At 34.1% G+C, this 19,156-nt stretch overlaps 1 pseudogene; it reads right to left on the reverse strand.

Moving 5' to 3' along the window:
- Positions 1-891: 891 nt before the first annotated feature.
- LOC149562501 (disease resistance protein L6-like) overlaps positions 892-19,156 on the reverse strand; it is an 87,910-nt pseudogene continuing 69,645 nt past the window's right edge.

Raw genomic sequence — 19,156 nt, forward strand, 5'->3', positions numbered from 1 at the left:
GAATTTTATATGTGAATCAACTTTAAAAATATAGCTCTTAAATTCAAGTAAGTCGATTGTCTCATAAATTTTTAAAATTAAAATTATATTTCCTGATAGATTGGTTGTGGGATTATTTCATTTTGGTGGAAAAAAGTGAAGAGGTTGTTGACAAATGACGAAGTTGTTCCCTAAGCTGGTGGGACTATTTCCAACCCCATGCCATTTTCACCTACTTAATTGAGAGAGCTAAAAATTCGAAGCTCCTATTTTATAGAAAAATATTCCAAACCCCTCCCATAGGACCATTGCCTTAATAACACTACGTTTGGTTTTTCCCCCAACCCTTTGAAATGCTTCCCGGTGAAAACAGAACAAACAATATTAGGAAAACCATAAATTCTCCACTCCTACACACACACAAATAATTAAGTCTTCCTCCAATATTTTAGTAAAAAATAGATTTCACAATGACTATGGTTAGTTATGTCATTAATTCCAAGTAAAGGCCAAATTTTTCTTCCCTAAGACTTATGGTTGAATGATATCCTATTTGAATTTTTTTTTTAAATTTAAGATAACATTTTAAGATGAAAATAAAGTTTTACTAAAATAAATCCTTAATCCCCTATAATCTTTAACATTCTCACAATAATTTCTCCTCTAAGAGTTTAAAAATAAATTAAGGCCACATGAAACATATGCACACAAAAAATCCTAAATTGTCACTCGCAAGAATCAGTATTTCTTAACATACCATAATTTACAAAGAAATATACCACATGTGCAAATAAGATATACCACATATTCATGAATTTCATTAAAATAATATATTTCATCATAATGTACATAATAAAAAATCATTTACAATGATGAACATTAAACATGATATCGTAATTATATAGTGAAACATTAAACATTGACATTAAACATGAACCCTAAACCGTCATCTTCATCTTCATCTTCATCTTCTACCATTCCTTCGCCTTTATCATCTTCATCATCTACCGTCCTCTCGTCTTCAAAATCTACCATTTCCTCATCTTCATCAGCTTGAGCTTCAACTTCAACTTCTTCATCTTCATGTTTATATAAACTAAAAACATCTTTGTCCTCTATCAATGCGAAAACACCGATCCACACCCATTTCCCACTCTCGATATACATTCCTTGATCTCGCTCTACATCTTGAAAGCTCAGATAAGTGTTATTGGAAAAGGAATTTATAATAAAGCACAACATAATTGCCTCGTCGGAAGAACGTCTCTGCCCGCATCTTAGCACCATGCAACTCGCGGGTGGAATCCAGCTAGAGTAGGTCTCTTGCGTCAGTGTATGGCCAAATGAAGTGAGATCTGGGAAGGGTAAAGAGTTCACAACATTCTCTACGCCAGGCGCTGTCCTTGCACATATCCACCACTCGTCTGGCCATGATTCATTCTGCAAAACAGTACACATATTCATAGTTAATTATACTGTTCACATAATAATGAGTTCGCTTACCTAAGAGATATTTTTACCTTTATACTTTCAAGACAGGTTTGCAGTGCCGATATGTTCCATGCTGACATCTCTACTCTTCTCAAACTCCCCATATTCTCCAGACTCTGTATACCTGGCGCCTTCCAACGAGTGTGTGCTATCAATGTCTTCAATGACCTGCAATTTTCTAAGCCTTGTATTTTCTTCACCTGTTGACCACACCTAATGATTTCGAATTCTTGGAGCGAGACTGACTCTGCAAAGTTTGGAAGCTCATCTATTCCACCCTCACCAACATTTATAACAAAACTCTCTAGGTTAGGCAGAACAGTATTAGGGCTTATCCTTTTCAGCTTTTGACGCGATAGCACTAGTATACTCTTGACTGATTTCGGCAGGCTATCGATCTCTTTTAATTGTTCAAAACACTCAAGATGCAGATATTCGAGGCTGGGGCAACATTGTTGAGAGATTGATATCCTCACAAGAGAAGGTTCCTCCAGTGATATTCTTTTGAGGCTGCACAATGAAGAAGAAAAGCACCTCGACGGAATAGTCAATTCGGTCAGACTAGGGCAGCGACTGATATGTAGAGATTGAAACTTATCACACTTATAAATTTGGAGGTCTCTAAAGGAGGACAGATTCCCGATAGAAACTGGCAAAGCTGTCAACGAACAGTGTCTTATGTTCAGCTCCTCCAATTTGCTCAGTTGGCCGATGCTATCTGCTATTCCGCTGTCCAAATCCAACTTCTTGAGTGACCCCTGGCTTGCGACTAGCTGAGGAAACTCCTTCAATGGCCTGCACCATCCAACATTCAGGGTCTCCAGCTTTCTCATATCTTTAAGAATGTCAGGCGGGAAGCTGAGCTTGGAGCAGCAATTGAAATTTATATATTGTAGATTTGTGAGCTGTTTGAATGAAACTGGCAACTTCATCAAATTAAGCCAACTATTGAAATCTAGATGCCGCAGGCTTGTCAAATCGCCGAACCTATCAGGCAGCCATTTGAGCCTCATAAAGTAAACTATCTTTAAGTGCTCCAGCGACCGGAGGAGGCAAAATTCTTCTTGTAGAGAAACTGTTCCACCGCCCATGACGCAGACTGATATCGATATCTTTTTCAAATGTTGTAGACGTCCTATTGACCTTGGAAATCTGAACGGGGAACTATGCTCAAGAGAGATATGTAGCTCTCTCAGCTGCACAGGTGGCTGCAGCAACGTTCGGTTTTTATTAAGACAAGACAATACAACTAATTATGAAGACAGGCAACTGTGCATAAAATCCTCTACAGAAAAGGAAGTTACTTACTTCGGCAGTCTCGCTCCACACTTCTTCTAGATTCCAAGCATATTGAAGCTTTAAAATTCTTAACTTGTTCAATGAGAGCCACGGCGGAAGAACTGTGTGTGTCAGACACTGCCATCGCAACCAGACAAGACCTGCTGATAGTTTTGCTAATTCCTCTGTAAAATCATTGTCTTTAACAGTCAGGATTTCTAACCTCCGCTGCTCAAACCATCTACCCGAATTTCTCACACGCTCCAGAAGCTCGGTACACTCTTTACTAAAATCTTCTCTCTCTGGTACAATCCCCCTGACCCCTCGAGTCAGCACGCTTTCCTAAATGGAAATACAGAGCGAGATTAAAAAACAGTTAGCAAAAAACAGAATAGCATGCAAAACAGTGTATCAAGCTCACCTGTCCCTCCACTTCAATATCATTTATTTGCTGTGGCGACCATAGACGGTACGGAGACTTTGTGATTTCTTTTTGCGATACAATTTCTCTTCCCAAATCCCTGAGATGATCATGCACCGTTATTCGGTTTTCCTCATCGACCTCAACCAGACACTTATTTTCAAGTACTGTAAAACTGTACAGCCCGTTCCATCCAGACCCATCCCACACTGTCACGGCCAGCTGCTTTTTTTTTCCTATAAAGAAACAACATATATCTAAATATATCTCTTTTTCTTCTTCATCTAATGAATCAAAGCTCACTTTTAATATGCTTTTGATATCCTTTGGCAATAATCTAGAAACCACCTTTAATCGATCATCCCAATAATCTTGAGACTTTCCACGAACTAATCCTCCTAAAACCTTTAAGGATAAGGGCAATCCCTGACAAACATCTAAGAATTCGTGAGCACGGCTTTCAAATTTATCTATTAGAGAGGCTCGTGGGAAAGCATGATAGCAAAAGAGGTTCATGGCATATTTGGGATTTAAGCTTTTCATCTTATATATGTATGAAATTCCCCATGACGTAAGAATGTCAGAGTCTCTACTTGTCACTATAATGATACTACCATATCCAAGACTATGTTTTATTGGAACTAGGTATTCCAATTGATCTTGATGATCAATATCATCTAGTACAATAAACACCTGAATAGATGTCAAATACTTTGCTATGATTGCTTTTCCATCTTCAACATTCTTAACTTTTTCTCCTACAGCATCAAAAACAAGGTCTCGTAACATCTTTCTCTGTAACTCGTGCAGATCTTTCTTAGCCACGTCCTTCACATTGGGAATAAAGCTGCATTTATAGATTGAATATCTTGTCTTGTTATAATATTCTTTTGCTAGTGTGGTCTTGCCACACCCACCCATGCCAACAATTCCTACAATTCTTACATCTTGAGAAGAGTCAAATGCATAGCTTTGAAAGTCTTCTACAATTTCATCAAGACCTACAGGATGATCAGCCACCACTAATAGAATCTTCTCAAAATGCTTCTTAACATAACTTTCAATAGCCTTCAACAACTCTGCTTCCCCTTCATTGCTAAACACAGAGACACAAATAACCATAATTATTTTTGGTTAAAAAAATGAAACTTAAATAAATAGAATTTACCAAACATATTTTCATTGAATACTAGAATATATACAGGAAAGATCTTAATAAAATTGAGATAGTTGTACAAAAATCACATATTAAGAAATTAAAAAATATTAAAGAAAAGTAGAATTTAAAAATCTGTTTATTAATTTTCAAACATTTTTATACTGTTTTTGATATTTAAAAGTAGTCAAAATGAAAAGAAAAGCAAGGCTGAAGATCTGGGGAAACATTTTTGTTATTTTATTTAATTGATATTATCATAATAAATTTTATGTTAAGAAATATTTTAATTTTGGTTGGATGAAAGATTATAATTAAAGAAAGATTACATCTAATTTTACTCTTTCCTAATAAAGAAAAGATTGACAAGAATTTATTGTTATTGAAAAGAATTTATTGTTATGAACTATAAATTTAATTTTAGTATATAACTTCAAGCCAAAAAGTTCACATAAAAAAAAGTTGTTAGGTTAGCTGCCTTCAGAAAGCTCAAAGTGAATGACCACTACCTTAACTTTGCTGATTCATCTTGCTTGTAACCAGAGTTAATAGTAGAGATGAAGATAAAGGAGGAGAGAAAAGAGGAAAATAAATGTTAAAAATACTTTAACCAAAATCTAAAAGTAAATTTTGTGAGATTGGATTAAATGAAATACTTGACTTAACAAATCCAGTCCAACATTTAAGATTAGGAGCTATTATAATATTGTTAAACCTCTGAATATGATTTTATAAATAGATATTAATATTAATTTTTAGAGATTAATTTGTTATTTTTAATTTGTTATCATAAATCATTTTATTTTTAAAATATTTTAATATTGATTAGATGAAAGACTCTATTTGAACACTAAAGAAAGTTTACTTCTAATTTCAATAATTTACACTATTATCCTTCCTAATGAACAAGAAAAATAAGATTGACAAGAAATTATTTTCTTGAATTATAAATATAATCTTAGTATATAGCTTCAAATCAAAAAGTTCACATTAAAAAAAATTATAGTTTAATTGCCTTTAGAAAGCTTAAAATGAATAGCCTGTTGTGCACTGCTTCAACTTTGGTGATTCATCTTCTTGGAACCAGCCTTAAACCAATGCACAATATGGACATTCTAAACCTTATTATTAACATGTCATTCTATCTATTGAAAAATAACATGTTTAGTTTAGAGAAGATAGTAGAGATGAAGATACGAGAGGAGAAAAACATACTAAATACTAAATCTAAAAGTCAAATTTGTGAGAGATTGGATTAAATGAAGGTACTTCACTTAACAAATGCAGTCCAACATTTAAGTTTAGCAGTTGTTATAATATTGTTAAACCTACAACTTGCTTTATTCTAATTTGTTTACTATGCCAATGACTTATTTTTTCCTCTTTGGGACAAGCATAGTAAGCTCCACTCTCTTTCCAACTTGTAGTCTTTCAAATTATACATGTTAGAAATTAACATACCTTTTGTCTTTATTAGATTCCATTATTTGTAATTTGAAAATACTAAAGCTAAGTGACCTAAAAAATGATTAGAATAAATTTGTGGATCAAACATATAATCTAAAATCTTTCAATGCAAATAAAAATTACAATGTTTAAATATTTAAGTTATTTTTCTATAATAATCTAAATGAAAATTCAACAACCAAAAATGCTTAACAAGTGTCACATAGTGGCATGCACTTGCCATTAGTATATTGTTATAGAAAATGTATTGATAGATAAAAAGATAGATGTATAGTCAAATTATTACTTATGTATCATATAATATTAACTATATTATAAAATAATATAATATAAGTTATCAAAATAATATAATATAAGTTAACTTTATATGATAATTTTGTGAAATAAACATATTTGTTTACCATGCACTATTTATAGTAAAATATTATAGCAAATATATTGCATAAAATGTTAATTTTAATTTTAATAAAAAGCAAATTGAAAGTTAATAATAATAAAATTAAATGGTAATGTTTTAAATTTTAAATGGAAATGTTAAATTTTAAATTAAGGGTGTTTGTATTTGGATTTTAGGTAAATGACTTTTATGAAAAACAGGAGTTCATGTGATCATTTTTATATGTAAAGATTTATTTACTATTTTGTTATTTGCACTGGTCATATAAAAAATAAGACTAATCAAATTTTACATCATACATATAGCAAGTAGTGAATGCTTCAATATTCTTAAATATTTAATTTAGATAACAATTTTCTATAAGAATTCATATAACAATAATTTCAAAAATAATGTCATTTAAGCTGTCTCATTTTATGGTTAATAAAATTTAATCATATGAGAAAATATTGATAAATGAATGAATAATTTAATATGAATGACATATTTTAGAAGAAACATTGAAAGTTACTAAAAATTTGGAAAATATAAAAAATATTTGAAATAATAAATATATAAAAAATATCCATAACAAGGCACTCTGCAACCTATCCCCTTCGCTCCTACCTGCAACTTTGGTGCATGTCTTCACAATCCTCTGGGGAATTGAGTCCCCCCACCCCTTCATCCTCCGTCGGATCTGGTGCTGGCTTGTTCGGACCTTGTTTTGGTCCTCTCTGCCAAAAACTTGAATGCCCAAGATGGCCCTTGTTCTACTTGGGGTCTTAACCTAACTTAGGCACTAGCAGTCCTTGATGAGTTGGCATGTATGCGACCCCACCCTCTGTGGGGCCCAATGGATGATATGGATCACATGAGTATCGATCCCCTCAAACCAAACTGGTTGGAGGTGGTTATCGGATCCGAGAGTCCTGTAGAGCTTGGTGCGAAACCAACAGTGGTTTCAGGTATTACAAGGCCGAAGATTTCTCTCCCAGATTCTATGGTTGATTTGATTTCCTCGAGACTCCTTGAGTCTTGTTGGTAAATTTCCTTCTTTTAGACCTAGTGTGGACATGGTTAGGAAATGGTGCTCTTCTAGATGGAGACTGTCTAGATCAGTAATGGTCTCAGTGATGGCAAGCTCCCTCTTCCTATTCGAATTAACAGTTGAAACAGATTGGAACATCGTCCTAGCGAACTCTTGGCACTTTGGAAAGCATCTGTTGATACTTGCTAGATGGAAACTGGGTTTTTTCTCTAGCCGTGACCTATTCAGTTTGGTGCCTATTTGGGTCAGATTACCCAAGCTTCCTCTAGAATATTGGGATGAGAGAGTATTTAGATGGATTGGACTCCCCTTCAGACACTTCATTAAGGTTGATTTAACCACGGGCTTCAAGGCTGAGCTTGGTTTTCCTAAGTTCTCTGTCAATGTAGGGATGAATAAACCTTTGTCGACTATAGTGGCTCAGAAATCTAAATGGTGTGCTTGGTCACAACCCATTTTATATGAAAATTTTGCACCCTTTTGCCAAAACAGTAATATGTTTGGCCATCTGGTTGTGGACTACACATGGAGTGAGTAACTTAAAGAGAAAGTCTCCTCACCTGGTGTGGTTGTGATAGAATGTTCAAAGACTATATATGCAAAGGACCAAGCCAACGAGGAACCCCCAAAGATCAGCTAATAGCATCTCATTCTTCTTATGAGAATGAGAGACTCATGGAGAAGGATGAAGAACAAACAAAGGAAAATGGGATGGAGAGGGCCTTAGAGATGCAGGATACTACTACCTTAGAAGAGAGGGAGATGATTGACAATACTATTATGGAAGAGGGCAATGTAAGTTCTGAACTCAAAGAAGGGGAGATTAGCACATTACAAATCAAGCAAGTCCACCCATCTTGTTGGGGGGAAAGAGAATTTCTTTTTGAACCTCCTAAATGAGGATTGTTCTAAGGCCATAGAACCTTGTAACATCTCCTCGATAAAGGTGAATAGCTCACCTTTTAGGGATGGAGCTCTAGTCCTTTCACTCCCAAGTATTATTGAAATACAGTCCCCCACCCAAAATGGAGCTAATATTGACATCCTAGACAAGGATGGATAGACAGTCCATAGTGCCTCTCCCATTTGACTTATGTAAGTCATCCTGATGGATGCAACCTTGTTGATCTGTCCTTGAGAAGGGATCATGATTGGGACCATGAGTGGTCTACACCCTTGAGGTAATCGGATTTAGGTTACTGTATCAGTTGCTTTGATTATGCTTATGGCTGATTTTTGATATTATGATGTGATTTATGGCTCACTGAGGTTTGTGCCAATGATTACCAAGATCGATATGGTATCATGATGTTGTTATGTGATTACTCAGAGATGTGTGCAAAGATTGCACTATGTACTATTACTCTGCTACATTGTGTTGGAAATATAGATGGAGTAACTGAGAGGGGGGCGGGGTGAATCGATTACCACAAAAATAAATACACAGATCCCTTAGATGTCTGATAAAATTAATCACTGTCGTCACTCAATAAACATATAGAGAATCTTGTAACTCGGTAAATGCAGAGTATGTCTAAATTTAGCAAATCCGACATCAATAGTAATAACTTGCAAACATGAGAAAAAAAGAAATGAACACAAGAGACACCAGATTTAATGTGGAAACCCAATATGGGAAAAACTACCAATGTAACTAATTACTATTTTTTTCACTCTTTTAAAGCGAGCCCTGTTAGGAGCCAACCTAGTGAAAGGTTACAAAACACACTGTTAGGTGTGACCTTGTTTGAGGATTTAATCACCCTATAAGGAGTGGCCTTGTAAGAGGTCTTTAAAACAATTCAATGGAACGGTCACCCTGTTAGAAGATTTACAAATGGCTGTTAAACTAACTCTATTAAGAGATTTTGAATGAATGCTACAATGGTTAGAGAGTAACAATAAAATGACCTGAATATGATGCAACTGAATTGATGATTATAGATCTTTGTTTTGCTTCACACTAGATCCTTCCTAATCAAATATTACTTTGCTTCTCCACAAGGATATTAGACCATCCTTCAAGTTCGCTCACACTTTCCTTCTTAATCAATCAATACACTTGTATACACTAAAAATCACAACTTGACCTTATATTTATATAGTTTAGATTTTCAAGTCGGCTCAATGCAAATTACAATGACCAATAATCATCACCCTAGTTGGCTAGAATCAATACTTGAAATAATTAAACTTCATATCCCAAATTAACAAAAATCCTTTGTTAGCTGACCTAGCTCAGTAAACACTAGTCCTGAAATGATTTCCTATGTTAACCAACATACGCTCAATTAACACTACGAACTTGTGAAATCCTTTGGCAACTGAGTGAACTCGGTTCACACTGACTCTGACCAACTTTCCTTTGTTAACCGTGAGAACTCGGTTAACACTGTTTCCTGCCAAAATTTTCTTTGATGCCCGAATGAGCTCAGTAGACACTATCTTCGTAGAGTAATCTCCAAGAATGCTTAGCAGACAAGAAAAACTGTCTTGCTAACCAAGTGAGCTCAGTAAGCACTAACAAACAACTGATATGACATTTGTGTAACATCAAAGACAACACATAATTAGACAATTGTATCCAACAATCTCCCTTTTTGGCATTGATGGCAACACAACATGTCATAGCACAATAGAATTTGAGAACAAGACTTTTTCTGATAGAAAGTTTCTCCCTCTTGATTTTATACCACAAGCTTCTCTTATATGCAGTAATCTCCCTCTATTAAGAATTATTGCCTATCTCTTCAAACAAATTCCAGAAAGATATGACAGTAAACTCTCTCTCTTTGAGAACACATGCCAAAGACAATAGATGCCAAATGAGTATCAATGTACCTTGAGTACTAATTCATATGCAATATTCTCTTAATTATGTTGCATCAACTAATAGTATCTTTAACTATGTTCTTGTTGATGCATCACTAAAACTTTATTTAGTGAGCTTCACATAGGGGAATGACCCCTAACTTACCTCTTAGATACAAAAATGCATCCATAGGTAATGGCTTGGTAAATATGTCTACAATATGTTCTTTTGTATGGACATATTCCAATCTAATTTCTTTTTCTTGTACCAATTCTCTGACAAAATGATATTTTATAGCAATATGTTTGCTTTTGGAATGCATTACTGGATTCTTTGATATGTTGATTGTGCTTGTATTATCAAAAAACATGACAACTAGTTCCTTGATTTCAACCTTCATACCTTGTAACAATTGTTTAAACCAAACAATATTCGAACAATTCACTGCTAGTGCAACATATTCTACTTCTGTTGTGGATTGGGATGTGTAGTTTTGTTTTTTGCTTGTCCAAGATACCAATATTTTACCAAGAAAAAATGCTTCACCACTTGTGCTCTTTCTATCATCAAGATTTCCTACCCAATCAACATCAGTAAACACTTTTAGGTCCAGATTTCCTCCAAGTTTATACCATAAACCATAGTCTTCAGTTCCTTTTTAATATCTCAAGATTCTTTTGATTGCCATCATATGATTTTCTTTGGGTTTTGTTGAGAATCTTGCCACTATACCAAATGCTAAAGCAATATCAGGCCTTGTCTGAACTACATAGTATAATTTTTCAATTATTGATCTATATAAGGTTTGATCTACTTCTTTAGAATTATTATGTTCGGTAAGCTTTAGTCTAGTACACATGGGGGTTTCAATTGGTTTAGAATCTTCCATTCCAAATTTCTTGAGCATCTCTTTAATATGCTTAGACTGAGTGATGTAAATACCATTTCTGCATTATTGTATTTGCAATCCAACAAAGAACTTAATCTCACCAAACATAAACATTTCAAAATCTTTGTTCATTTACTCTAAAAATTCTTTGCATAGATCATCATTCCCTGTAAATAGAGTGTCATCCACAAATATTTCTGCCAATACAATCTTGTTATCTAGTCCTTCCTTAATGTATAAGCTATTGTTATCATTAGTTCTCTGGAAACCACTCTGTATAAGGTAGTTCTACAACCTCTCATACCATGCTCTAGGAGTTTGTTTTAGACCATATAAAGCTTTGTGCAGCTTACAAACCATGTCTCTCTTATTTGGATCAACAAAACCTTCTGGTTGTTCAATGTAGACTTCTTCATCAAGAATACCATTGAGAAATGCATATTTAACATCCATCTGATATACCTTAAATCCTTTATGTGCTACATATGCAAGTAAAGTCATAACACCTTCTAATCTTGCAACATGAGCAAAAGTTTCACCATAATCAATTCCTTTTTCTTAAGAATATCCTTTACACACCAGTCTTGTTTTGTTTCTTGATACTTGTCCATCTTCATTTAACTTATTTCTAAATACCCATTTTCTTCCAATCACATTTTTATCTTTGGGCCTAGGTACAAGAGTCCAAGTTTTGTTCTTTTCTATCTATTCTATTTCTTCATTCATAACCTTAATCCAACTTTCATTTTCTAATGCATCTTTAACACTTCTAGGTTCAAAATCAGCAAGTAAACATGTACCTTTTAGCTTACTTCTTGTCATAGTACCTTCTGATTTATCTCCAATAATCTAATCAGGTGCAAGATGCCTTCTGACATACTTAGTCAATACAAGTTCTTTGCCTTTTGACTGAATTCCATCTTCTTCATTTTGAATTTCAACTTCTGGCTCTGGTTGCTCAAACTCGGTAGGCATTGGCTCGGTAACTTCAAAATGTGACTTGAGTCCTTGTGACTCGGTTTGAACTTTTTGCAACTCGGTAACTATACTGGGCTCGGTAGATGAAGTCTCCTTATTGACAAATGTGTCTAACAATGTATTAGGTTTGATGTAAACAAATCTCCTATAATCTTTTGGCTCCTTTTTTTCTTTCTTCTTCAATCTTTTCTGCAAACTCATCAATTCTCACATGTGCACTTTCTATGATTTTATGAGTTGACAGATTTAAACCTCTATATCCCTAACTTTTGCAAGAATATCCTAAGAATATACCTTCATCACCTTTTACATCCATATTTCCTTTTTCTAGATTCTTTCAAGATATAACATTTAATTCCAAATACTTTCAGGTAACTTACATTGGGTCTATAGCCATACCACAATTCATAGGGAGTATTGTCTGAATCTTTCTTCAACTAAACTCAATTCAAAGTATGAACTGCAATGCCGATAGCTTCCTTCCAGTATTTGATAGTAATGTTCTTTATAATCATTAGAGTCCTTGCACAATCCATGATGGATCTATTTCTTCTTTCAACTATTCCATTCTGCTCGAGAGTTCCAAGGGTTGATACCTGTCTTTTGATTCCTCTTTCAATGCAAAAGTTGTTAAATTCATTGGAGATGAATTCACCACCTCTGTATGATCTTAAGAATTTCAATCATTTCCCTATTTCTTTCTCTACTCTTGCCAAATACCATTTGAATTTCTCAAATGCTTCTGACTTCTCTCTTAAATACATAATAGTCATCATCCTAGAGTAGTCATCAACAAAAAGAATAAAGAATTTTTATCCATTATAGCTTTCTACTCCAATAGGTCCACACAAATCAGTATGCACAATTTCCAAGATATCTTCAGATTGATAGTTTTTTCTTTTAAAACTAGTCTTTCCCATTTTGCCAATTTGACAGTGCTTGCATAAACCAACATCTGGTTTCTTCAAACTAGCAATACCTCTTACTTTCCTAAATTTGCTTATCTTTACCATATTATCAAAATTTAAATGACATAACCTTCTACACCATAACCAAATTTCTTCAACTTGAGCAATAAAACATGAGCAATCACCAAGATCAAGATAAAATAGGTTACCTTTTGTTTGTTTGCCTGATCCAATCAATTTTCCTTTGTCATCCAACAGTCTTGCCTTCCCATGCATAAATTCTACCTTGAATCTAGTGTTGATTAGTTGTGCCACACTTAGTAGATTATTTTTTAGTCCTTCAACCCAATAGGCATTGTCACATACAAGTTCTTTGGTCAATGAGATTCGACCTTTCCCTTTTATGCAACAAGGTTCATTGTTTCCAAATCTTACACTACCACCATCATAGTCTTCAAAGTGTTCAAAATTTGTCTTATCTCCAATCATATGATGTAAACATCCACTATCTATGATTCATATATCATTTTTGCTCACATAAGAGATAAGTGCCATCTTATCTCCTTCGTCATCAGATTTATCTTTTACAACAATGTAAACTATCTCATCTTCACTATTATCAAAATCCTTAGCCATAAAACAAGTTTTCTTACCTTTGTCCTTGAATGATTTGTGATTTTTGACATCCTTCTTACCATTGTACTTGTGACTTTTCTTCTCATCCTTGCTTTCTTTGTTTGGGCACCTGGCAACAACATGACCAATTCCTTCACATGAGAAACATATTAGGGAAACTTTACCTTTGTATTTTCCTCTACCTCTAGAATATTCCCTAATATCATTAAGAATATTGGCCACTTGTCCTTCAAAATCATCAATTTTACAAGATGGATGCTAAATCTGGCTCGATAGAGCCTCTAGCTCACTCATCTTTCCTCCTATCTGATTGTCAATGTCCTTAGTCAGTTTATATAATAAAGTACACTTAATGTAAAAAATCCTACCATCCATCCTTTTGACACTCCTGAAGTTCCTTGATACAAGTATCAAGACTTATCAAATCATTATTAATATTTTGACAAATGGTACTAAATAAGTTAACATCATGTGAAATACGTGCCTTTGCTTCTACAACACTTAACAAATTAGTAAATTCTTGATCAAATGACTTCAGCACTACCTGTGCCCTCTGTTTTGGATCTGCTTCTGTGTAGTGCACTGCTAAAGTACTCTGTAGTCTGTTAGTAACCTCCATCAAGGTTTTCTGCAGGCTCTTCACTGTTATATTCTTCTGAAAAAGCTTGATTATATTAATAATGATTTGATAAGTCTTGATACTTGTATCAAAGAACTTTAGAAGTGTCAAAAGGATGGATGGTAGTATTTTTTACATTAAGTGTACTTTATCATATAAACTGACTAAGGACATTGACAATCAAATAAGAGGAAAGATGAGTGAGCTAGAGGCTCTATCGAGCCAGATTTAGCATCCATCTTGTAACAGTGAAGAGCCTGTTAAATTAGTTGCTAAGCTGGCAAGTGAAAACGGAGTAGATGAACTAGAAGATTTAGTGTCATCCTCCCTTTGCTTCTTGGCTGCCTCTTTTACTCTTCTTTCTTCTTTCTTTTCTTTTTCTTTTCTTTCACTTTCTCTCTTTTATTCCTCAATTTTCTTCCTTAATTCTTCTTTTTCTATTCTTTTATTTTCCTCCTCTTCCTTTCTTTTCTTCTCATCCTCAAGCAATTTCTGCTTGGCCTCTTCCACTTTCTTCTTTTCTTCTTCAAGTAACCTCTTTTCCTCTTCAATTTATCTTCAATATCCTTGGTATTAGGTTCATTAAGTTTGGAACCTTCAAATGGATTAGTATCATCAATGTTAATTGTAACATTGTTTTGATCTATCTACATAGTGTCACCGCTCACCAACACTTGTGAGGTTCTGGGTGATGGAGAGATGTTGTCTTAGACTCAATCAACATCTGACTTAGAGTTTTTGTTGTCTAATTTCTTAGTTTATCTTTCTCACCCACCATAAAAAAAAATGGTCTTACTTTATTTCTCAAGTAAGGTGCAAGATTATTCAATAATCTCTTAATCTCTTCTTCGTCAACAGTCTTGCAAATAGTTCTTAACATAGACTTCTGAAGTTCTAAATTGTCTTCTGTTACCGATGCCTTCTTCTCAATATGTCTATCATAGACTTTCTAGTTTACGATTCCCTCAATATCCTTCAATTTCATATTATTTGCTATAATGTATCTCATAGTAGAGATATCAATCTAAGCTTTTTCAAAAAATTTATACACGTAATAAAATTTTTTCATCTAAACAAAGTTGCCTTCATTAGCAATTGCTGAGTTAATCTTTTCTATCTTCAGCTTCCAGGGTTGTCAAGCTATTCTTACTAATTGCTTTGTTACTTTCTCTACTTGTTTGACTTCTTCTTGTTCTTCATCACTAGATTCGACAATTGTCAACAATGTCTTTTGCCTCTTTCCTTGTCCAGTGGCTTGTTGTTTGACCCTTTTTGTCTTTGCGGTCACTACTTCCACTAATCTCTCAGATTTTCTCTTCGGCTCACTAGGTTTCACATCTGACACTACTCCATACGAAATGTTTTGTTTTGAAAATGTCTCTGCAACAGATACTAACAAAGGTTGCACATTTAGTATTTCGCGTTTCATGGTTTGCCTGACTACCTTAGACTCACTCTTAGTCATACCGGCCTCTGATAAAGCTTTCTTCATGATTGACTCTATCTTCTTGTGAGATGCCTTCTCCAAGGATGCTTGATGAGTTGATTGGGTAATCTCATCATAGGTTCCAAATCTGTATTCTACTTTATCTTTCTTTGATTTTTACAACAAATCAATATATCCAACTGCTATATCATCATTCAATTCATAATCCAAGGGATCAAGAAATGTTTCTCGAGGTTTCACTGCTTGAATATAAGTATAATCTGCATCAACCATAATACAAATGTCTTTTTTAAATCTATTTATAATTGCAGGTGCAATTCTGAATATGTCTCATTTCATTCTAAAATATCCTCATTATCAGGTTTCCCCTATCCAATATCTTATCTGCAAGATGTCTTCTGCATACTTTTGTGATCTTCTCCATTGTACATCTATCATTGCTCATTATATCGGTGACTCTTTCCAAAAATAGGGTTTGCTTCAAAATTGCCTTGACAAGTCACTTATGAGTGCTCTTCACTTTGGATGTATTTGCAATGAAGTGAAAATCAATTTTGTACTTCATTTATTCCATTAACTTGATCTTGCATTAATTGTGTACTTTGCAAACACAAAAAAGTTGTCAATTACATCGTGTAATCAAATAACTACTCAGGATCATCTATCTAATCTTTAGATGCCACCTGAGGTTTACTATAGCCTCCTTTCATCATGATAAAGCTCCTCAAGACTTCGCTTCACAAAATTCTCTGCAAAAACATAGTTTTCATCTTCTGCTACAGAATTAACCTTTTTTGTAATACCAATAGCTCTTAATTTCTTCATAACTTGTTTAGACAAGCTCCAAATTACAAACGAGCCTAGGTACCATCTAAACTTAATTGGATAGACTTTTTCCCAACTTTGCTACCTCTAATTCAATCTCTAATGAAGTTCTTAAATTCTAGTGTTGTAGACAAGCTTAATTCAACTTAGCTGAATCAAACTCGATAATTGACTTCAATCTTCCTGTCTCATCATCATCTAGCTTTTCTTTTGAGATATCTACTCCCTTTAAAAATACCTCATTAAGTTCTTCTTCAAGTTCACTGACTACGTTTCTTTGTTCCTCATTGTCTTTGTTAGTTCTAGGGTTCCTTTCATGGTTCCTTCTGTCATTTCTGATGTTCTTTCCATCATTCCTTCTGTTTCCAAATTTTCTTCCATTGTTCTTTCTATCTCCTAAGTTTTTGTCCATTCTACAATACTTTGTTGTATGTCCAAAGTTGTTGCATAACTGACTTTTTGGTGCTCTGCTTCTAGGATTCAGTTGATCATCAGGCACATGAAAATTCCAAGCAATATGTCCTAAGTTGTTACACTTATAACACATGAGTTATCTTTTGTCTTCATAAGGTCTTCCTTCTCTCAATCCCCTTTCATTAGATTTTCTTCTATCTGCAGGGTTATTATTTCTAGACATTCTACTATTCCCTCTATCATTATCATACTTATGTTTCCTACAATCAATTTCTTTATGACCCTTACCATGATAATTATGACAATAAAAGTTCTTAAAATGATTAAATGACTTATTTGTACAATCTCTTTTCATATGACCTATTTTATTACATGAAAAACACTTACCTCTAAATTCATACCTAGTTTCCTTAAGAGATTCCACTTGCTTTGGTTCATCCAAAATTTCAACTTCCTTGTCTTGTCCAACTTCTTTGGATTTATCACAAGATTGCCCAGATTCAATCTTATAATCAAATTTAACTTTTTCTTTTGGATTTGTTCTAATCTTAGGTTTCTTCGCAAACATGTTAATTAGATAACCAAGACCAGTCTTATCATAAGTAGGTCTCTGTATTGACGTTGAATCATCAAGTTTTTCTCTACTAGAATAAAGCTTCTCAAGTTGTTGCTTGCACTGAGTTAATTCACCTTTCACAATAGTATTGTACTTGTGACGTTCTTCATGATCTTCTTTCAATGTTTCAAATTCAGATGTTTTCTTTGCCAAACTTTCTCTAGGATATGCATTCTCAACCTTCAAATCAGATTCAACTTTGCTAAGATCATTTCTTAAAGTCAACTTCATATTCGTAATCTTCAATTCATGCTTCAAGATCTTGTACTCTGTCTTTAGCTTCGAATAATCATCATCACTAGTTCCAGATTTAGTACATTTAGGCTTGGATTTGAGATGCTCAATCTTTTCCTCTAATTATCCAATGTATACTTTGGAGTCTTCATATTTGTCCTTCAGCATATCTCTTTCTTTAGTAAAAAGATCAATTTGTTCAAGAGCTTCTTCAAGGTTCTTCATCAACTATTCCATATCCATAGGGATCTTACTCAAGTTGTTAAGCCTCTTCAAAGTAAATGCGCTCTGATACCAATTGTTAGAAATAGGGATTACTGAGGGGTGGTGGGGTGAATCAGTAATCTAAAAACTTCAGTCACCAACTGGATATTATTTCTTACTCTAAACCATGCATAACAAAGTAATAAAGTAATTTTGAATAGTAACAATAACAATGCACAAAGATAACTCATAACACCATATTTTGTTAACTATGGAAACCCTGGCCAAGGGAAAACCCCGATGGGGAGGATACCCACTAGATAATATAATAATATTTAAGTTTATTGTTAGAGGATGGACCTTGTTAGAACTCAATGAGAAAATTTAGTATAAGGAGTCCTTGTTAGGAGACTTTGAATCCCTATTAGAAGATTCCAACCCTGTTAGGAGTTGTAGTACAGTAGATGCAAGATGAGATCACTGCCCAAACAAGTAATCAAACATCTGGAATATAGGTACTGTAACTTCTTCCTTGATTGATCTCTGATCTTCAGCTTAATCTTGGATCACAAAATAGCTTTCACAAATCTTCACATATATCACTCTTACAAAAGTTAGCATACAATCACAATAGCACATATGATCACTACTTCTCATCACAAGTTTTCCTTCGCATAAATACCATGCCTTTACACAAATTGTTGCTAGGTCGGCTAAGACCATAATACATTTTTCCAACTTAGAGTAAACATCTAGGATGTTGGCCCTAATTGGACAAATAATTATTTTGTAAACAGAATAATCCTTTCCTTCAATTACGTTCTCCTATTTTGCTAAAAAACAAATATCTCTTTTCCGTATAGTCTATACTAACTTTCGAGGTTATACACGTCATCACCAACATGTATACTATCTCCATCTAACTTCACTAGTCATAATATGACATCAGCAACAAGTTATAAACAAAACAATAAACTGGTGTATACCAAATTTCATACTTGGGACAATTTTCTGATTACCAAAAGCTAAGTATCTTTATTTCCGAGGTTTCCTGCAAGGATGTACATGATGTCTTGCCATAAATGACAACAATTGAATATCTTCATTAGCCAATTGTCAACATTCCTCTCCTTCAAGTTCATCCTATAATCAATTCTAATATTTCTCATGCATTCATACTCTTCTTTGTGGCTTCAACCTATCAACTAATTAGAACTTTGTGCACTTTGCCCTCAACAACCAATTCCAGCTTTTGAGTGCAAGCTCATGCTTGGAAATGTGTTCTTACAACTTCTCTCTTAACTTGCAAATCCTGTTATATCATTTTGATGATGGTAGATAGGCATTTTGCTCAA

Source organism: Cupressus sempervirens, chromosome 4, assembly GCF_028749045.1.
Source record: "Cupressus sempervirens isolate cs-2001-9-10 chromosome 4, ASM2874904v1, whole genome shotgun sequence".
Lineage (NCBI taxonomy): Eukaryota > Viridiplantae > Streptophyta > Pinopsida > Cupressales > Cupressaceae > Cupressus > Cupressus sempervirens.